At 33.3% G+C, this 11,243-nt stretch overlaps 1 pseudogene; it reads right to left on the minus strand.

The window, feature by feature from the left end:
* Window positions 1–1,477: 1,477 nt before the first annotated feature.
* On the minus strand, window positions 1,478–11,040 carry LOC149560017 (AP-1 complex subunit mu-2-like; annotated as a pseudogene).
* Window positions 11,041–11,243: the final 203 nt, after the last annotated feature.

Genomic DNA, 11,243 nt, shown 5'->3' on the forward strand with positions numbered 1-11,243 from the left:
TAGAAGTAGTGAAACCATGGAAGCAAAAGCTAGTAAAATTGGGAAGGTTTAATGAAAACAAATATTTTGAAGAAAGATTGCAATGATGTGGCATTAGATTGAATACATCGATATATGTAATTGGATCAAAAATATCTCTGGATATTAATGCTAGTAAAGCAACATCATAATTTTTTGAGATGTTCGTATTGATCTCATCATTTTTTATTTAATTAACATTACTTGAATGATTTGAACAAAAACTTACACACAATAATAAAGCTACTTTGATTTTTAATCCATGTCACTCAGGTAGAAGAAAAATAGAATGACTTTTTGTCTTAATAATATGTATAGCATACCTAAAATGTACCCATAAAGCCCCATCTCAGTTGATTTGTTGTCAATCTTGGGATGACAACAGAAATTATTGGCATAGTAGGCTTGTACTTAGCAATCAACTTGGGGCAAATAAAACATAAATATCATACTGAGAATCAGAATTCGTAGATGTGTTATTTGTATATCAAAAAATCAAGTTCATATTGGCATGACAACAAATAAATCCAGAATTGATGAAACTGCCTGCATTATGAGCTAATGATTATGATAACCAAACCCCAATAGTGGCAAAAATGAAACCAAATTGTAACTTATCACCAATTTCCCAAATTTGATAGTTTCAAATGTCTAAGGAATATATAATGTAGAATAAGAAAATAATTACTTTGCAATTCGTCTGGATGTTGTAAATAATGCTATGACAGAAGCTTTCACTTTGATTTCTGCACTTACCTAAAATTATCATACAAATACTTCTATTAAATTTATATCACATTCCACATATCAAACGAATAGTAAATTACAACCAAAATTAAAATTCATTTGTAAACAAAACTTGAGTCATGGCAAAAGGAATTAAAATAATTTTATGTACTTACTGTAGAGGTTGCAATGCATTCCAACTGAGACATCGGTTTATTTGACATTTGAGAGTCTTCTTAAAATGAATAGCCTAATTGTACACTTTCTATGCCTACATGAAATAATTAGAATATGTTATCTTTTAAGTAGTTGTTCAGATCATAATATGATATCACAATACATATATTTAGAGAAGGGGGAGAGAAGGTTATTGGTTGACCTGAATTCTGATGATTAGTGGCTGAAACAATTGACTATAACTAATCTCTATATCCTCCCACCCAGTGCTGAAGCAAAGTTCATTCCAAAGGTTTTTTTTTCTTTAGAGAGTAAATTAGGTGAGATCCAGAAACTACAGTTGAAAGAAATTAGAATATATAAAAGAAAGAATGATGAACACATCAAAAGCAAATTTGTGATGGGTTTTTAACAAGACACAACTGTTAGATGGATAGTCAAATAACATCCTTCTGCTTGATCCTTCATTTAGAAACTAAAAACAACTTAACAGGCCATCAAAATGATCAAATACCACATTCTCTCTTGTTTACAACATTTCTTAGTTATAACTAGTCTAGATCATTCTTAGTTCATATTCACCTGCCATTGTAATGTACCTCACCCATGGCAATGCTTGATATCCACTCTTTTCAATGATTTTTAGTTACCTGACCTGCAGTAAAGAATTGCAACAAAAGAAAGTTGTTATAAAGTAGCAGCCTAAATCTAAATGAACAAAATGTAAATTTTCAACCATTTATTCAATGCATCAATTTACTTGTGGTGCTAAATATTTAAAAAGCATAATGATTTTCACTGAGGCCAATATAAATATAAGCAATGAGCTTGTTCTCATCAGAAATATAGAAGTGAACACACAAAAGGGTCCAACACTGTGATGACTTTTATGGAGTCAGTCCAAAACGACCTGAAATGACTCAAATTTTAGATAAGTTATAAATCATGGTAATGAGCTAATGATCCTCACAAAAGAAATAATCTACATTTGTAAACTAAAGTTAAGAAATGACCTGAATTCCTGATACAATAAAATATGGTATCTCAAATTTGACATGAATAGGCACCCACTTTTCTGGGGTTGCCTCTTTAGCAGTTATGCTAGAAAGGCTAAATTCAGCCCTCAATATGTATTCATGAATCAAAACCCACATAATAAGTCAATCAAGAAACTAAAATATCAGGGTCCAGAACCATGGTACTATTAACCATCTTTGAACAAGAAAACCAATGAAAGCTGCAAGATACCTTTCCACCAAGAAATGATTTTATTTTCCAAAGCAAAGCATCCCTCTTTGGGGAGTATGTAGAGGTACCCATTGATGTGCATACATGAGGTGTAGATGCATCAGCTGGTACTGACAATTCAATTTCAACATTTGTTGCCGTACTACAAAGTTAAAGAAAACCATGAGACAAATTAGCAAATAAACAAAAATATCAATCATACTTGAACCATTCCCTGAAGCTAACATGTTAGAAAGATCTATCTACACAATAGATAAATCAGATCTAAAATAGGCGTACATAAGCCAGAGAGATAATTTGAAACCTACGATCTTTGTATTGGCTGTGTGCTCTCACCAAATATTCTACTCGGCTTCTTGAATGCTTTTCTACTTGAGCTTCAACCCATATCAATGTCTTTACCTACAAAGTAATAAAAAAATATGATATGAAACCTACTTTAGAAGGATATCCTTCATAACAGAACTTCAAAGATTTGACAACAACTGCATTCTCTTGAATATATGAACAAACTTGTGTGCTAAGTCTATAGTTCATAAGATCAAAAGTCCCATCATGAGGTATGAAGGATATAGTTCTATCATTTTCAAAACGAGCAAGATGAATGCACCTAACAGAAGAAATAGAAATTAACATATGCCTTTTCGAGGGAAAAAAAAGACCAAGTACAACATCAAAGGAATTTGCAAGCACTTTAATATAAGATAAAATTGATAGTTTAAGGAATTGAATAAGAAAATGAGTTTGATTGCACACTGATGAAACTTGATGTCATCCAAATCAATTGCTTTACCCTTTGACACTTTGCCTTGAGCTTCTAGTAGCACCCCATCATTGAGTCCAAGTTTGCATTCTGGCATTCCGTTGAAAAAAAGTGAATCAAAATACACCTGTCATTAACAACTAGCTATGTAACATTTCAGCAGTCATGCTAAAAGTACATTATAAATAAATAAAAATTAGAAACAACCACATTTTGCACAAAACAAGCTAAATTAACCATGAAACACAATCAATCATTCAATGCCAAATATTAAATCAAAAGTTATAAAGGTTTAATACTTATGGCATATGTATAAAACAAAGAAATCATTAGTGGTCAAACTACTTCCAACACTCAATAATTATATAAAATGTCTAAAGATATATACATATCAGTATTTTATTCTTTTTTTGTAATTTTTCATACTATTTTATTTCCAAGATCGGCTATGGGGATCTAGCTTCAGCCTTGATATGGCAAGGGCATGGGTGTCCTGACCAAATTATTCTAGATACATCTATTATAGACTCGGGGAAGGCCTACAAATGGTACGAATTGGACCTAGTCTAGGTATGGGACCTAGTGCAGCATAATCTAAACTTCAACATTTGGTCATTATAATTTAACTTTTAATCTGTCACTCTAAACTCTCCAAGAAATTAGACTTTGTTCAATCATCCACCACAGTTTATTATTCTTCTATATTTGTTTTATTCTCACTAAAGCATGTAATTTGTTGAAATGCAAGTATCCAACAACGAAGTTGGTTGTCTTGTGACCAAAAAATTATTATTTATTAAATCTTAACAATGAATATGAACATAATATTTTTACTTATAAAATTTAGACAATTTGTAGATTCTTTGTCTGATGGTAATTCATAATTCTACCATGTAAAAATAAACACAAGATGTTTATTATCTGAACTCTCATGCGCCAATCCCATTCTCATAATATATGTCTATTTGTTTAGCTGTGTATAAGCATACATGGGCCTTTTAGCTTAGAAAATGGGGTTTGTCCTATTTCAAGGTGTTCCACAAGTAGGGTACAAATAGGTGTGCAGTAACATTAATGTTCTCCATGAACCTAGCTGGAATTTACAGTGTTACAACTTAGCAGAGATTATGGGAAACAATTCCATGTTTCCTCTCTATAGTGTATTAGTTTTATTTCTAAAAGAACTCAATAATAAGATTATGCATGGGGTAGGAAAAAACTACCTCAAGTACGCTCTCATCTTCAGCGCTCCAACCACATTAGATCGCACTATTTTCCCATTGCTACTCACAAGAATATTTACACTTTCTACTACATCCAAAAAGACCTTTAATAACAAATTAAAAGCACAAAATTAGTTAAATATCAACTGCCATATTCAAGTAAAGCACAAAGTTAAATCAAGATTAGCCTTCAACCTCATTTTTTTTGTATTGTATTCCTTCACTTCTCCAAGAAACTACATTTGCAATAGCCATTGGAGGTCGCTGAGTGACTTCCATCCTGTAATCATCCATTTTGATGAATTCACTAAGAATCTTTGCCTCTATATATTGAGGGTACCCAAAATCCATTATTTCATCTAGTAGTTCTTACTGCACAATGGGAAATAAAAGTGGTGAAATGATATACACATATTTTAAATTTTAAGTTCATGATAAAATATTCTCAAATAGTTCATTACAAGGAATTATGAACCCTCGACCCTCTGTGGCTTAGATTAAGAATAGATGTGTACACTCACAACAACGACAAAATTGTCTCTCAAAGACTCTTCTTCTAGCTCTTCAAAATAGTGCTTGAATACTTGCAAAAATAACACACATGACAATCCAAAACTGAACCTAAAGTTGACATGTGAATTAGTTATTGCAACACACTAATCATAGAAGAAAACAAAGAGGAACATTAACAACTCTTGATTACTGCAATAATACCTAAATATGCATGCAATAGCTACAAATAAAAGAATTATATGCATACACTAGAATCCTTGGCTCTATAGGTTTAGTAAGTTCCCTAAATGTAGTGTTCTATTTAATAATTGAAAATAGAGCCTTAGACAAGAAATAAATTGTGAATGAGAAGTGTAGATTGTTGAACTTACATCCACAACTCGTTGTAAAAATAATAGTAAGCTAGCTGCATTAGAGTTCTGTCTTGATGCTGCCATAAGGTAGATATTGTTATGCTGAATGAACATATAAGTCACCCCATTGTCATAGAGTTCTGGATTTTGTAATGTGAGATCACCCTGTCCATGTAATTCAATCAAAAAACTTGTCAAAACACATATGTTGAAACCATCCTCACACACAGCCAATTCAGTCTTATATAAGACAAGATATAAGAGAGGGCAATACATTTTAATGAATATATTCATACGAGACAATGTAATTCATGTGACATTGGCCACCTAAATGTCTTTAACTTTTAAGTAATTTTCACACATCTATGTAAATATTCCATATTTGAGAAGCTTCTTTGTACAAAATTGCAATTTTTAACTTCATGATGCACATAACACAGATGAGTCAACATAAACTATAGTTTCTTGTGTTCTTTCCACAGTTTTAAAAGAGTTCTTATCGATAGATCCATGTAAGAATTTTATTCCTCTAAAAATGGTTTTATTACCAATTTTAAAGAAAGTGGACACAAACTAACTAAAGAATCTTCAAATTGAGGACTGGAAGTTACATTGATGCAAAGCCTTCTAATATCCCCTTAAGGAACCCTATTCAACTCGAGGATTCAACAACGTCTTGGAATCTACTCAAGGAACTAGAGTTCAACTAAAGGATCAATAAGAAGTCCTTGAATTAGTAGATCTCCTCCACACACCATACCCATGAATTCAATTCCTACCTCGTTACCACAATCTCTTATTGTATCAATTTCCTTCTAGGTCACCTAGTGTACCTAGCACCTCCATCATACCAAAATCCAACTCCAACATCTCTCATTGACCCTAACACCTTAGACCATCTTATCATGGCCTATCTACCATGCTTCAACTCTTCATCAGCTTCCAACAACCCATCTTTCACCATTTCCTACTTTAGCCCTTCTAGGCCTATCTAGTAGCCCTGTCCTGCAACAAATTGCACTTTTCCCTCTAACTCCCTAAACAACCTAGTGACTTAGTCACCTTTTCAAATACCCTTTATGGTTTTCTTCAAACCTTGCAAATATCAATTTCTCAACCTATGACTGTTGACCTTTCTATGGCTATCACTACAACAATTAAGCCTAATTAGCCCTTGCCTAACAAAGCAACTATGCTTTGCACACACACCCAACTCTCCAAACCTTGAAACAGTCTTAAGGAATCTAATAAATGATAGGATTCCACAATTTTTTTGACCCTCCATGCATTTCTAGACATCTTTTCATCAAACCCTCTCTTTAAGGGTTTCTAGCCTAGGGCTTCCTAGAAAAGACCCTAAATCAACTCATAAAACCTTTCTATTGGCTCCAACACCTTTAAACATACTCCCTAAAATGTTTTCAACACACATTTAACCATTCCAACCTCCATTTTCTCATATTCACCATGTGGTAACTTGCAAATGCACCTTCACTATTTGGTACAATAGTCACCCTATTGTTCTTTTCTTTGTTCACTATCACCTGCATCCTCTTGCATTAAAATCATAAAAAAAACATATTCATACACTTAAGTGCCTCTCCCACAAGTTACATTCCATTCATAGAAAGTGGGAGAGGCTTGTCTCCATTAATGACTACAAAACTGTGACAATCAGTCACGTTCCCTGTGACAACAGAGATTTCAAAGATAGTTTAAAAAAAAAAAAAAACTTACAAAGTCCTTGCCAAGAGTTAACAAATCATGAAAATATTTTCAAGGAGCAACAAAAATAAATCTTGAATATAAAGAACTTTATTGGATTACCAAGTCGAATCTTGCAATTAGGAAACTGTCACTGTGATAGTGAATAGCATATTTGTTTGATTTATTTATTTTCTTGTTACTTACACCTCTCTTCAACTTCTGCCCTTGTGTCTTATAAAGACATTTAATTTCTAAACATTTTCCCATCTAACTAACTCATAAAACTAAATTAAAGCCCCCTTGGATGCCAACTGCTCTTCTAACTGTCTTATGACAACAAATAGACAGTTTTTATAACTTTTTAAACATCATTACATCATTACCTTTGATTATCTTGTGCCAATTTGCCTATTCTTGGCAATACCTTACATTTTGTCAACTTTGTGAAATTTATTACATTTAATGGCTTTAATAGCCATGATTCATCATCAAATAACTCAATAGGTCTCCATTAGGCATTGATTTACCTTGTACCTTAATTATCTCCTACATAGCTCCTGGTGTAACCTGTAGGTTCATTTTTTCTTGGGTTCCCCTGCACCATACATGGATTCAAATGAAGGATCGGTAAAATATGGATAGGAAATTGACAAGTATTAATAGTGATACCTCCTTTACTACTTAGTAATATCAAAAGTGAGGTTCACTACTAAGTATGTTCATTAAGTGGTGGTGGTGATGGTGTAGGGGCCAACAAGGTTCAAACAACCACTAGGCCATCATCATTGTAGGCTTGTGCCAATTTTCTCTTGGGGTTGAGCCTTAACTTTTTAAATTATGGATGAGGTCCCCCATTTGTGGCCTCACCAATCCATAGCTCTAGGTTAAAAGCATTTTACTTGGGGCCGGAGTGTGTGTTGTGTTGTGTTAGCATCACTAATATGATCAAATCCTAATTCCCTTTTCTTAAAATAACCTCTTCCAAGCAGCGGCATATTCAGATAACACAGTCCCAAGATAGTGCTAATCAAGGGTTTCCCTAGTTAATTATGATAATCATATCATTGGTGATAAAACAGTCCCAAGATAGTGCTGAGATCCAAGGATGCAATAAAAAAGCTACAAGTTTAGAACTTCATGACAGTTCAAAGCATGAAGCCTTAGATGCATAGGACAATAGTCTAAACATAGGACAAAATAGAGAAATATTTAGTATCTTATTGAGCTTCACTTTGTTTTGAGAATAGTTTAATATTCTCTACTAAACAGGGCCAAGCTTGTGAAGGTGGAAGCTCATTTGGCCCCACCCCCCTCCCCCTAACATCACTCTACATTCCTCGTTAACATCTAACATTCATTCATTCTTTCAACCATTAATAAAATGTAACATTCAATCAATATCACATGATAACATTCATTAACACATTAGATTCATAAACATGCAACATTCATCAATATTTTGCATTAACACATAATTCATGAACATTCATTAGCACATAATTAAATTCATTGAGACATAAAATTCAGTCATTATCAATTAAGGTATGTAGATGACAATCATTTCTTTTTTTTCTTTCTATTTCTTTTTTTTATGTAAGCTCTAAGAGGAGCATTAGTGTCATCATTAATTCCCCCCCCATCAGTTGTTCTTTTCTCTGTTCTTGATGATCTCAAATTCCTATGCTGTTGCAAAGGGGGATCCTTTGCAATAACAAATAAAAGAGTTAAATTAAAAATAATTTATTATAATTGTTACAAGTATTTAATTATTTTAAATAACATAACTATGGTGCTCTTTACCTAATCTGACCACATCATTTTATCTGGACTCAATGTCAACACACTCATGAACATCGACCCCTCGATCCTCTATAGCTGCTATACAAAATGTTACATTAATCCAAACACCAATTGCAATTACATATAAAAAATTTAATAGAAAATGTATACCTCCACCACTGGGATGCACATCATGTGAACCTTCAGCATTCATAGATTGTATAGAAGGATTGTCAGGCTGCATTCCAACATCCTACACATTGTTATCATTGCTTGCTTAAAATAGATATACTCACGAACTTAACATCAAATAGACTAATTGGTAAAGTATTAAATTTGAAATAAATTTCATTTAGCTTATTTACCTATGGCTCAAATGCATCATTATTAGAACCTTCCACACTAATTTTAGCTCATAGCCATTCAGCCATAGCTCTATAGCCTTGTTGGAAGCCAATTCTCTTATCCTCTTCTGTGAGGCATCTCTTGAACTTTTCAAGCCTTGCATTTTTGCATGGTATAGTGAATTTTACTTGCATTGTTTCATCAACCAATGGAGGGTAGTTAAAATATCAAAAGGAAATACAAAAGTTGCAAAAGTTGAGGATCAAGAGCATAGACAAGCTAGTCTATCCTAGCATTTCCCATCACAATATATAAAAAATTTGATACAATTTTTCATTTACTAATACTTACAACTCATGCTTGAATTTTTGAAAAACTACCAGAGCTGAGCTTGTGTGTCCCGTGCTTTTCTAGTCTTGCCTTTGTTGCCTTTGATGTGTTAGGCAATCTATGAAAAGTTTGAAATATGTTAGATAGTATAAATATAGAGGTTAATTAGTACATAATTAAATTCTCAATAGTATCACATACCTTGGTGTACTCTCTACTGGTGTAATTGCATTTTTCTTGTCAGCTTTATACTTTCCATCCAAAATCAGAGCCTGCCACTCAGCCTCAGGAACATAGGGTGGACGCTCATACCTAGGGTTATCCTATAAATTTTTTTCTATACTGGTCCCTAATATACTTCAAATATAAACCAACTTTTTCAAGGAGCTTGTTTCTCTCGAATGCACGAGGTCCAAAGAGTTGGGTCATGCTCTCTATAAGACCATCCTTCAACTTTTTGTCTTGGTTATTCCACCTTTTAAGTAAAAAACACATGTTAGACTCATAAATGAAGTGAAGCTACCTTTAATATAGTTCAAGAAATGGATGAAAAGGAAAACTATTCTAGCAATGATATGTAATCAAAATAGTGGTTTGGGGTTTTAGTTAGGATATGATGTTCCACCAGGTATGCACGGTGGGCTCGAATATTCGCAAACACTCATCACCAAGTTTTTTTCAAAAAACATCATTCCCTACAAAACAATCATGGGATCATTAGTCGATGAAGAGTGATAAAAAACTAAATTACTATTATATCACTATAGAATAATAACTTTAAAGTACCTAGAACTTTGGCTACTTTTAATGGAATGCCTTCATTATCACTGATGATCAATATGACATCCTTCACCATTCTCGTACTAGGAACATAGGAACATCCAAGAAATGATGTTGCAGCTCCTATTGCAAAAAGTTTCATAAGTTTCATAAGTCTTTGTCATGAAGTATAAACACATAACACTTAAACACATAACAAAAGAGAGAAAAAGAGGGATTTGTGTACCAGTAGATGGTGCAATAGTCGATTCTTGTAAGCTACATGTTGTCTACTCAGTAGTCAAAAAGAGATTTGTGGTTTTCCTTGATGGAGGTGGTGTCATCATAGGATCTAAAGCTGAAGAATAAAATTGTTAGAGCATGCACAAATATAGAACACGTGGACTAGCATGGACAAGATTGTTAGAGCATTAAGAAAAAGGATTGTTCGAGCATGTATTGTCAATGATTATGATAATTCCTATATATATTTAGTGGAAAACACAAGTTAGGAATGGAACATGCAATCTACCTGAACCACCTGTAGCACCCTCATCATGGGAATGGGGCTCGAAATCACGCAAAAACTCTGTAAGGACAATGCATCCATATTTTAATTAATGCCATAATAGAGCATAACATAAAAACCATTATTGAACTCTTGTTATAATTAAAAATTTCATTAATACTTACTTTTAAGGTTTCAGAGGTGTGTAACAATTCAGATGCCCTATCTTTTATTTCCTGAGTAGTAGGCTTAATGGTTGCCAAACGTATAACTTCTTTGCCAATTTTCTTTAGAAACTTTTTAATTGAACCAATTAGGTCATTGATCTCTGCTAAATAAATATAAAAAGGGTCCTCCTCAGGGGTGGGTTGCTAAGGGACTACAGGTTCCTTTCCCTCCCTATGACCACTGGCCCTCTATGACAACAATAGTATTAGTATTATCAAAATTACTCCAAAACAATGAAGAAAACAACATTAAAAAAAAAATGTTTTGCTTCTATCTAGTTTGCACAATTACAATGAGTTTTACCTGCTCATGTGTAGATGAGCCAAGAACATCGCCAGCATTCCCTCTGGGAAGTTGCTCCATATTGTGCCCCTGTGTCAAAGATCAAGTATAAAAATGTTAGCTAAAAATTTATTGACTAAATGGTATGTTGGAGTCATTGATTAGAAGTTGGTTTAATAGTATGTACTACCCCCATGATAGTAGCCTTGTTTGTATCTATTCAGTTCAAATTGTAATCAATAACAAGCTCTTCCCCTACACGTATTGATTTTATCGCACAGATG

Source organism: Cupressus sempervirens, chromosome 4, assembly GCF_028749045.1.
Source record: "Cupressus sempervirens isolate cs-2001-9-10 chromosome 4, ASM2874904v1, whole genome shotgun sequence".
NCBI lineage: Eukaryota > Viridiplantae > Streptophyta > Pinopsida > Cupressales > Cupressaceae > Cupressus > Cupressus sempervirens.